This window comes from Eptesicus fuscus, chromosome 1 (assembly GCF_027574615.1).
Source record: "Eptesicus fuscus isolate TK198812 chromosome 1, DD_ASM_mEF_20220401, whole genome shotgun sequence".
In the NCBI taxonomy this organism is placed as follows: Eukaryota; Metazoa; Chordata; class Mammalia; order Chiroptera; family Vespertilionidae; genus Eptesicus; species Eptesicus fuscus.
The window spans coordinates 20936419-20945907 of record NC_072473.1 but is presented as its reverse complement, the minus strand read 5'-3'; the positions used below and the strand labels follow the sequence as shown (position 1 = coordinate 20945907).

At 41.4% G+C, this 9489-nt stretch overlaps 1 non-coding gene across 1 annotated transcript; it reads left to right on the top strand.

The window, feature by feature from the left end:
- Positions 1-541: 541 nt before the first annotated feature.
- On the top strand, positions 542-647 carry LOC114227651 (U6 spliceosomal RNA). The gene has a single exon (XR_003613728.1). It is a non-coding gene; the product is annotated as a U6 spliceosomal RNA (small nuclear RNA).
- Positions 648-9489: the final 8842 nt, after the last annotated feature.

Here is a 9489-nt window from a genome sequence, read left to right as displayed (position 1 = left end):
AACCTACTGCACATGCGCTCATCTCCCATTTGTCCAGTCCCTTCCCCCAGGGAACTGCAGGGGATGGACCAGTTGCTCCCGGGGCGTGTAAAATTGCAGCTTCCCAGTAAAGCTTCCCAGATGGCCATGCTTATAATATCTGGCCTCCATTTTGCTCCTTTCCTATTGTTAGAAATAAGGCAAGCCCCCAAAACCAGGGGCCTTGGTAGAACACAAAAGATACTCGGGAGCCAGACAACAAGGCAAATATCTTTACTCCTGCTGGAGCACATGGTCTGGGAGCACACACACTGAGCTGGCAATCCACTCGGCTTTTTATTCCTTACTCGGCATCTGTCTCTCACTCTTGATTGGAGCTTAGTCTCACAGTCTTTCTCCATTGGCTTATTTAAAGGAAAGGGTTGACCTTTGCGGTTTCAAAATGGCAGCCCCCAGGGGAGCTGCAAGTCATGTGGAAAACTCCCGTCTTTGACAGAAAAAATTACTTGTTTTACCTTACACTATTAATAGCAATATGCACAACACTTAAAAACTGTTATTTGTGCTGCTTCACCAGCACAAATACTAAAATTAGAATGGTATGGAGAAGATCAGCATGGTCCCTGAATAAGAATGACACACAAATTCATGAAGCATTTTATATTAAAAAAAAACACAAAAACCCCAAACAAACATAAGAACTGTTATTTATCTTTTTTATGTACAGGGATAAGCAAAAGTAGGTTTACAGTTGTGAGTACACCAAACAGAGTTTATTCTTGTATTATTATCAGTTACTGTATTATAACTATAGACCTATTTTTGCCTACACCTGTATATGTCCAATCCTACCATTATACTATTTTGATTTCCAAAGGGTAGAAACTTCCTCACCTCTCAAAGTGCTCTGTACAAGATTTTTTTTTATCTTGTTTTTCTTTTTTCTTTTCTTTTATTTATTTTATTATTATTATTTTTTATTTCTTTATTGATTAAGGTGTCACATATTTGTCCTCATCCCCCAATTCCCATCCCACACCCCTCCCCACAGATGCCCCAACCCCTGTTGAACTTAACCAATGGTTAGGCTCATATGCATGCACACAAGTCCTTTGGTTGATCTCTCCCCGCTCCCCCCCACCCTCCCCTATCCTCCCTCTGAGGCCCGATAGTCCGATCGATGCCTCCTTGTTTCTGGTTCTGTTCTTGTTCATCAGTCTATGTTGTTCATCATTTCCCCTACATGAGTGAGATCATGTGTCACTAGAGATATAAGAACTGAATGTGAGATAAGCAATAATAGTTATGCTGACAGGCAAATGAATCAGTCTGTAGTGAGTTTCTTTCTGGACCAACAGTTCTTTTGAGACCCAATTTCAATGTCCACCAGTTCTTTATGTGTACATGTCGGCACTGACCCCTCAGCTCTGGATGGTGGACAAATGGTGGTAATGGAGGTCTGACTCCCTCTGGTTTGGTCTCGGCCGGACCCAGGGGCACGGCTTCACCTGGACTCAGGGGCACATAGCCTCACCTGGACGCAGGGGGCGTGTGGCCTCACCTGGACCCAGGTGCACGTGGCCTCACCCGGATCTAGGGGCGCACGGCCTCACCTGGACCCAGGACCCAGCCTCACCCGGATCCAGGGGCACACGACCTCACCCGGACCCGGGATCTGGCTTCACCCGGACCCAGAGGCGCGTGGCCTCACCCGGACCCAGGGGCGTGTGACCTCACCCGGATCCAGGGGCACACGGCCTCACCCGGACCCAGGGGCGCGTGGCCTCACCCGGGCCCGGGACCCAGCCTCACCCGGATCCAGGGGCACATGACCTCACCCGGACCCGGGATCCAGCTTCACCCAGACCCAGGGGCACATGGCCTCCCCCGGACCCAGGGGCGCGTGGCCTCTCCCAGACCCAGGGGCGCGTGGCCTCACCCGGACCTAGGTGCATGCGGCCTCACCCGGACCCTGGACCCAGCCTCACCTGGATCCAGGAGCACATGGCCTCACCCGGACCCGGGATCCAGCTTCACTCAGACCCAGGGGCTCGTGGCCTCACCTGGGCCTGGGACCCAGCCTCACCCGGATCCAGGGGCACACAGCCTCACCCGGACCCTGGGATCCAGCTTCACCCGGACCCAGGGGCACGTGGCCTCACCCGGACCCAGGGGCGCATGGCCTTTCCCAGACCCAGGGGCGCGTGGCCTCACCCGGACCCAGGGGCGCATGGCCTCTCCCAGACCCAGGGGCGCGTGGCCTCACCTGGACCTAGGTGCACGCGGCCTCACCCGGACCCGGGACCCAGCCTCACCCAGATCCAGGGGCACATGGCCTCACCTGGACCCGGGACCCAGCCTCAGCCGGATCCAGGGGCACATGGCCTCACCCGGACCCGGGATGTACAAGATTTTGTATATAATACATAGAGAATACTGCTGTAGGTTCCCTCCTTGTTTTTCTTCTTCTTCTTCTTCTTCTTCTTCTTCTTCTTCTTCTTCTTCTTCTTCTTCTTCTTCTTCTTCTTCTTCTCCATTAAAAACAAAGAAACACCCAAGTCCAAATATGTGGCACTTACTTGCTGTGCAACCTTGGGCAAAAGAATGAACTTTTCTGAAAGCCAAACTTTCCTTAAACCGTACTTTATAGGGTTATTTTGAATTAAATGACATAAATCAAACATTCTAGTTAGTACTACACACAAAGCAGGTATGCTCTATATAAAAATTTTTCCTCTGAATAAAGCCTCATGTTAAGATACAAAATACAGCTACCTTAAGACCTGGCTACTCAAAGTGTGGTGCTATGCAGGTGCATGCATTGTCATCCCTGAGAGACTGCTGGAAAACTAGAATGTCAGGCCCCACCCCAGACCTATTGAAGGCGGATTTTAACAAGATTCCCAGGTGATTCATATGCATGTCAACATTTGAGAAACACTGGCTTAAAAGATAAAGTAAAGCCAAGAGATCTGTACATTGATTTTTGCCATGGTATCTTGGCAATTAAGCACGCATATCCAATGGGTTAGATCCTCATCTAGTCTCCGTATTTGATGGGAATTTCTGATAAGGAGCCCCCCAAATAAAGTTTGCATTATTGTACGCATCATAGTAATTCCTCCAGGGGAGTTGATAGAAAAGGCTTCTTTCTTCTTTAAACTTCAAAACCAATGAATTGATTTCTACTAAATGTGAATACAGAGGGACTTGTTGGTTTAAAACTTGTCTTGAAAGGTGTTTTTTTTTTTTTGTTTGTTTGTTTTTCACCAGTAGCCTCAAAATTTTTCTTTTCATCCCTAGGAGTTAAAGAGCAAGAGAAAGAGTTATAAAGAATAGAAATTATTTTGTTGTTGCAAATGGTACTTGCAAACAGAAGTTGCTTAAACACAACTAGCTCTTGAATCTAGAATACAATATACACTTCGTTTGGCGTTTACTCTAATGGGACAGGAACCAAAGGAGGATTTGATTTGGCCAGGAGGAGATAGTGGTGAAAAATTTCTCTCCCAGAAGCTTCTCCACAAAGGGAGGAAATCTGGAGATTTGAGGGCTCAACAGCGCTATTTTCACTTCCCTGTTGATTTGTGAAATAATGTTATTTGGGCTTAAGTTTTAGTTTCTTCTCCATATGTCTCACGAGTCCCTGGTTACTTTTATAAACATGAGTCAGTACAATGACATGATAAAAATAGAATCAAGGGTGGGGGGACTAAAAAGAAACATTCCAAAGAGAATGTCAATTTTTAAAAATCTGGAATTTTCTCTGGGGTGGTAGAAACTTCTACTTGGCTTTGGAGTATGTAATTCTTCCTTCAGAAATCTACCCCAATTGCACAATCTGGTGGGATTAGAGCTCACAAAGATTATGGAGGTTTAATTTTTCTCGGCCCTTTTACCTTTGGGCCAAGAACTAAGAGCTAGCTGTTTGATTGGCTCTCATGAAGGATCCTACGAACTTCTAACCACTGCTTGGTGACAGAAACTAAAGTTTTCGTTAATAGCATGAGTATAGAGCAGTATTTAAACTGCTTGGGGCTTTTGCCCTCCAAAGCCATGGTCCTAAATTAATCAGGCTGGAGAGAAAGATGAATTTGGGGAGCCCACTATCACTTCTGGATTTGAAGTTTTACTATGTTCATTTTGTGTGCTATAGCTCAGATTATCTAAAAATGCAGAAACAACTAAGGAGAATGGAATCCATCTGATATCAAAATCCAATTTTACCCTATTAATTAATATATCCTTTTCATTTAATTCAGTCTTTTAGAGAGGCACAAATAAGAAGAGATACTAAGAGATCCAACTTTCCCTTTGCCTTCCTTCTTTTAAAAGTCTGAAAGGAAGACAAAAGAAAGGATAATAAGATAGACAGGTTTTGGGTAGAAACTGATGCATGAAAATTGAGATTCTCCACACATTTGGTTGTGTCTTTGGCCTCCTGGTCTTAACAAAATAAATATTTGCAGAGTTCATACAAATATTCATTTGTGTGAAATGCAAAGAATAGGTAAACAACATCAGGAAATTCTCAGTTGCTCAACTAAGGAACAAAACAAGTATTTTTCTCTTTTAAGAACAATTTATGATAGAGGAAGTGAAGCATTATTTTGACTTGAGGAGGAAGTGTCTCTGTTCCTAAGCACTGAACATCAGACTGGGGGGAGAGGTAACTGGTTAACAGAGAAAAATATGAAAACTAGGAAAGAGGAGCAGAAGTGTGTAAAAAATGGACAAAAAGAAGCAAGAACTTGTAGCAAGACTCTGTCAAGAGTTTCCAGGGTAATTTATTTTGGAGTTAATAATAAAGATTTGTATTTTGATGTTAGGGATTATTGTTAGATTATTAAGTCAGAGAATGTCAAGTAATAGCAAAGACTGACAATTAGAGAACAGAAGCCAAAATAGTTCATGGGATTGTCAATTCCTCAAGTATTCAGGTACTTGCCTTGCTACCTTTGATTAATGCCAACTACAGGGTAATAGCCAACAAGGATGAGCTATTCTATACACTATACATGGCCTTAAAATGAAACATATGGGATTAAATTCAATTTGCTCCCTTAATTTATATCATATTTCAATTTTGAATTATTTTTAATGGACAAAATTTCAAAATGCTTCAGAAACATTATGAATGCAGTAATCATATTATTTGATGCTGAAATGAAAATCCCTGAGGTGGAAAATGGGAGTTATTCAAGAGCAAACAGTATATATTACAATCAATTATATTCTAAGTAACAAAATCTCTAGTGCGCAACAAGCCATTACAGCTTCACAGGAAATCAGAATGTTGTAGTTAATAAAGCAATTATAATATGTCATCCTGTCCTCAAGATAAGCAGTACTGCCCTGGAGCTTACTTTATGGATTTCTTTGGTGTAAATTAGACCTACTGAAGTATAACCAAGAATTTTAAATGTCATATTAATTTTACTTTCTGGAATATGTAATATGTTTCTAAACTCCTATATGTTCAAGTTAATTTTTATAGAATATCAACTAAAATTAATCTTCTGCATAGGAAATGCATTAAAACTTTATATATAATACTGTAATTGTGTCTTCAGGAAATATAAAAATGACTAAGACAAACTGAAAAATGAATACGGGTAAATGGAGTTGTGTCTTTAAAGATGTTACATTATACATTACTTTGACAAAGTTTATTTTTATACCATTATGACTGCTATATGGGCAGTAGGGCTTTTACTTTGCTCACTTTTCCTAGAGGTACAGATCAAATTCAGTTATAAACTACTCTGATCTGTTGAGTCAACTTGGCAGGTATTAGAAATTAATTGTTTACAGAGATCAGTGATAAGGTGAAAACAGAGATTTCAACATACTAATCTTGGGTAATGCTATAAAGATAAGTAAGCATGTGAATTTTGGGGTCAAAGATTAAATTTTAAAAAGAAATTATGTGAGCTTGTATATGTGTAGCAGTCAAATATTCACTAATGAGAATCTGGAGATAATAGGAGAGAGATGCCAGTACTGGAGATACCAATTCACAGGTGATCCAAAGAAGATAACGGAGCATATGGCAAATGATGAGTTTACTATTAAGCTACCGGGGGGTGGGGGGAGGGGGTGGTGGTGGAAAGCAAGAATTTCAGTTCTAGGAAATAGGAAGTTGATAGGGGACCATTTAAAAAGCTTAGAAAGGAGAAAGTGAGGAGGCAGGAGATTAACTAGCAGTGTACAATGACACAAAATCCACTGGGTGGTAGTAGGGACACCTTCCTAAAGGAAAGGCTATATCAACAACAACAAAAAAAAAACCTGGGTAAATACAGTATTACTATACCATCCATGCATTAGATGTCTATGTAGTTGTTAAAAAAGGATGAGGGCAATCTGCATGTAATAACATTGGAATATTTTTACTTTTTATTTTGTTGTTGTTTTTATTAATCCTCAGCCAAGGACATTTTCCCATTGATTTTTAGAGAGAGTGGAAGGGAGGGGGAGAGACACACAGAGAGAAACATTAATGTGAGAGAGACACATCTACATCAATTGGTTGCCTCCCACATGTACACCAACTGGAGCCAAGGATTGAGCCTGCAATCGAGGTACATGCCCCTGACCAGAATCAAACCAGGGGCCCTTCAGTCCTTAGGATGATTCCCTATCCACTGAGCCAAACCAGCGAGGGCTGAAAATTTTTAAAAATTTAATTTATTGGGGTGACATTGGTTAATAAAATTATATAGGTTTCACGTGTACAATTCTATTATACATCATCTGTATAATGTATTGTGTGTTTATTACCCCAAGTCAAGTCTCCTTCTATCACCATTTATCCCACCTTTACTCTCTTCTACCTCCTACCACCCTCCTTTCCCTCTGGTAATCACCTTACTGTTGTCTGTGTCTATGACTGTGTTTTTTTCCTTAATCTCTTCACCTTTTTTATCCAGCTTCCCAAACCCCCCTACCCTCTAATAGCCTGACATTGAAAAATTTATACAAAAAAGATAAAGAATAAAATAGCATATATAGTATCCTAACATTTGTATATAAAACTAGAGGCCTGGAGCATGAAATTCGTGCACGGAGGGGGGGCGGTGTTCCTCAGCCCAGCCTGCACCCTCTCCAATCTGGGACCCTCTAGGGATGTCCGACTGCTCGTTTAGGCCCGATCCCACCGGACATCCCTCTGACAATCCAGGACTGCTGGCTCCCAACTGCTCGTCTGCCTGCCTTCCTGATTGCCCCTAACCGCTTCTGCCTGCCAGCCTGATAACCCCCTACCACTCCGCTGCCAGCCTGATTGATGCCTAACTGCTCCCCTGCCAGCCTGTTTTCCCCCAACTTCCCTCCTCTGCCAGCCTGGTCACCCCTAACTGCCCTCCCCTGCAGGGTTGATTGCCTCCAACTGCCCTCCCATGCAGGCCTGGTCCCACTCAACTGCCCTCCCTTGCAGGCCTGGTGCCTCCCAACTGCCCTCCCCTGCTGGCCATCTTGTGGTAGCCATCTTGTGTCCACATGGGGGCAGCCATATTGTGTGTTGGAGTGATGGTCAATCTGCATATTACTCTTTTATTAGATAGGATAAGATAGATATACTCTTTGGATTGACTCACAAGAAGCTGACAATTGTAATTGCTCAGGGGAGGGGACCTGAGAGCTGGAGATCAGATAGGAGGACATGTTTAATTTTTAATACAAACCTCTTTGTACCATTTACACTTTTTACCTGTACACAATTTAAAAAAAAATGAAATACAAAAAAAGAGAAGAGATTAGTGAACAGGGTCAAATACTGTAGAAATGTAAAAGAAGTTATTAGATTTAATGATTAAGGGGCCTTGGTATTTTTCATGAAGTTGGTTCAGTTGAGTCATTTGATATTGAGAGAAAAAACCATTTAAGTGGTTGGAGAGAATACTTCAAGAAGACAAACAATTTATCCTGAAATAGTTGAGATTTGATGGAATAAATTTGTGAAGTGATCAGTTGTGTGTATTCACATATATGTGTGTACATATATATTTAACATATACATATATACCTTTCTGTAGTTATAAGAAAGGCAATAATGGATTTTATCTCGAACTGGCAATTGGCAAGTAGGATGTGACAGCAAGAGAAACTGTTGAGGAATTTTTTCCCCCATTTTTTTATTAAGGTATTATATGTGTACGTATCTTACCATTGCCCCCCCCCCCCCGACTGTTGAGGAATTTGAGAGTGCTGCTAAGAACACTTGAAAGTGAGTAGAGGGTACACAGGGTGGAGACAATATGGTGAGGATTGGGGATAAGCTAAGAATGGATAACATCATAATAGAAATAGCATGAAGAAATTTTGACATCAGGAAAGGAAACCATCAACAAAGTGAAAAGACAACCTACTGAATGGTAGAACATATTCACCAATGATACACCTGATAAAGGGTTAATATCCAGATTAACCAAAGAATTTATATGCATATATGCATAACCCATGGACAGACAATAGTGCGGTGAAGGCCTGGAAAGACGAAGGAATCCAGGTGAAAATGGTCAATGGGGGGGGGGGGGAAGGGACATCACTAATACTTTCAATAATAAAGATAAAAGCAAAAGCAGAAGCAAAAAAAAAAAAGAGTCATATAACTTAACACCAAAAAGTCAAACAATCTGATTAAAAAATGAGGAAAGGGCCTGAATAGATATTTCTTTTTTTTAAAAAAAAAATATATTTTATTGATTTTTTACAGAGAGGAAGAGAGAGGGATAGAGAGTTAGAAACATCGATGAGAGAGAAACATCGATCAGCTGCCTCTTGCACACCCCCCACTGGGGATGTGCCCGCAACCAACGTACATGCCCTTGACCGGAATCGAACCTGGGACCCTTGAGTCCGCAGGCCGACGCTCTATCCACTGAGCCAAACCGGTTTCGGCATGAATAGATATTTCTTTAAAGAGGATATAGACATCAGTAGATACATGAAAAGATGCTTAATATCACTAATCATCAGAGGAAATTAAAATTACAATGAGATGTCACCTTACACCTGTCAGAATGACTATCATCAATAAAATGACAAACCAAAGTGTTGGCGAGGATGTGGAAAAGGGGAACTCTCGTGCACTGTTGGTGGGAATGCAAATTGGTGCAGCCACTATGGAAAACAGTATGGAAGTTCCTCAAAAAATTAAAAATAGAACTATCATATGACCCAGCAATCCCACTTCTGGGTATTTATCCGAAGAAATCTAAAACACTAATTCAAAAAAGTATATCCACTCCATTGTTCATTGCAGCATTATTTACAATAGCCAAGATATGGAATCAACACAAGTGACCATCAATAGACTAGTGGATAAAAAAGTAACAGTACATATATAGAATGGAATATTATTCAGCTATAAAAAAGAATGAAATTTTACCATTTGCAACAACATGGATGGACCTAGAGGGTATTATGCTAAGTGTAATGTCAGACATAGAAAGACAAATAACATATGATTTTACTTATATGTGGAAATTAAAAAGTGATATAAATAAA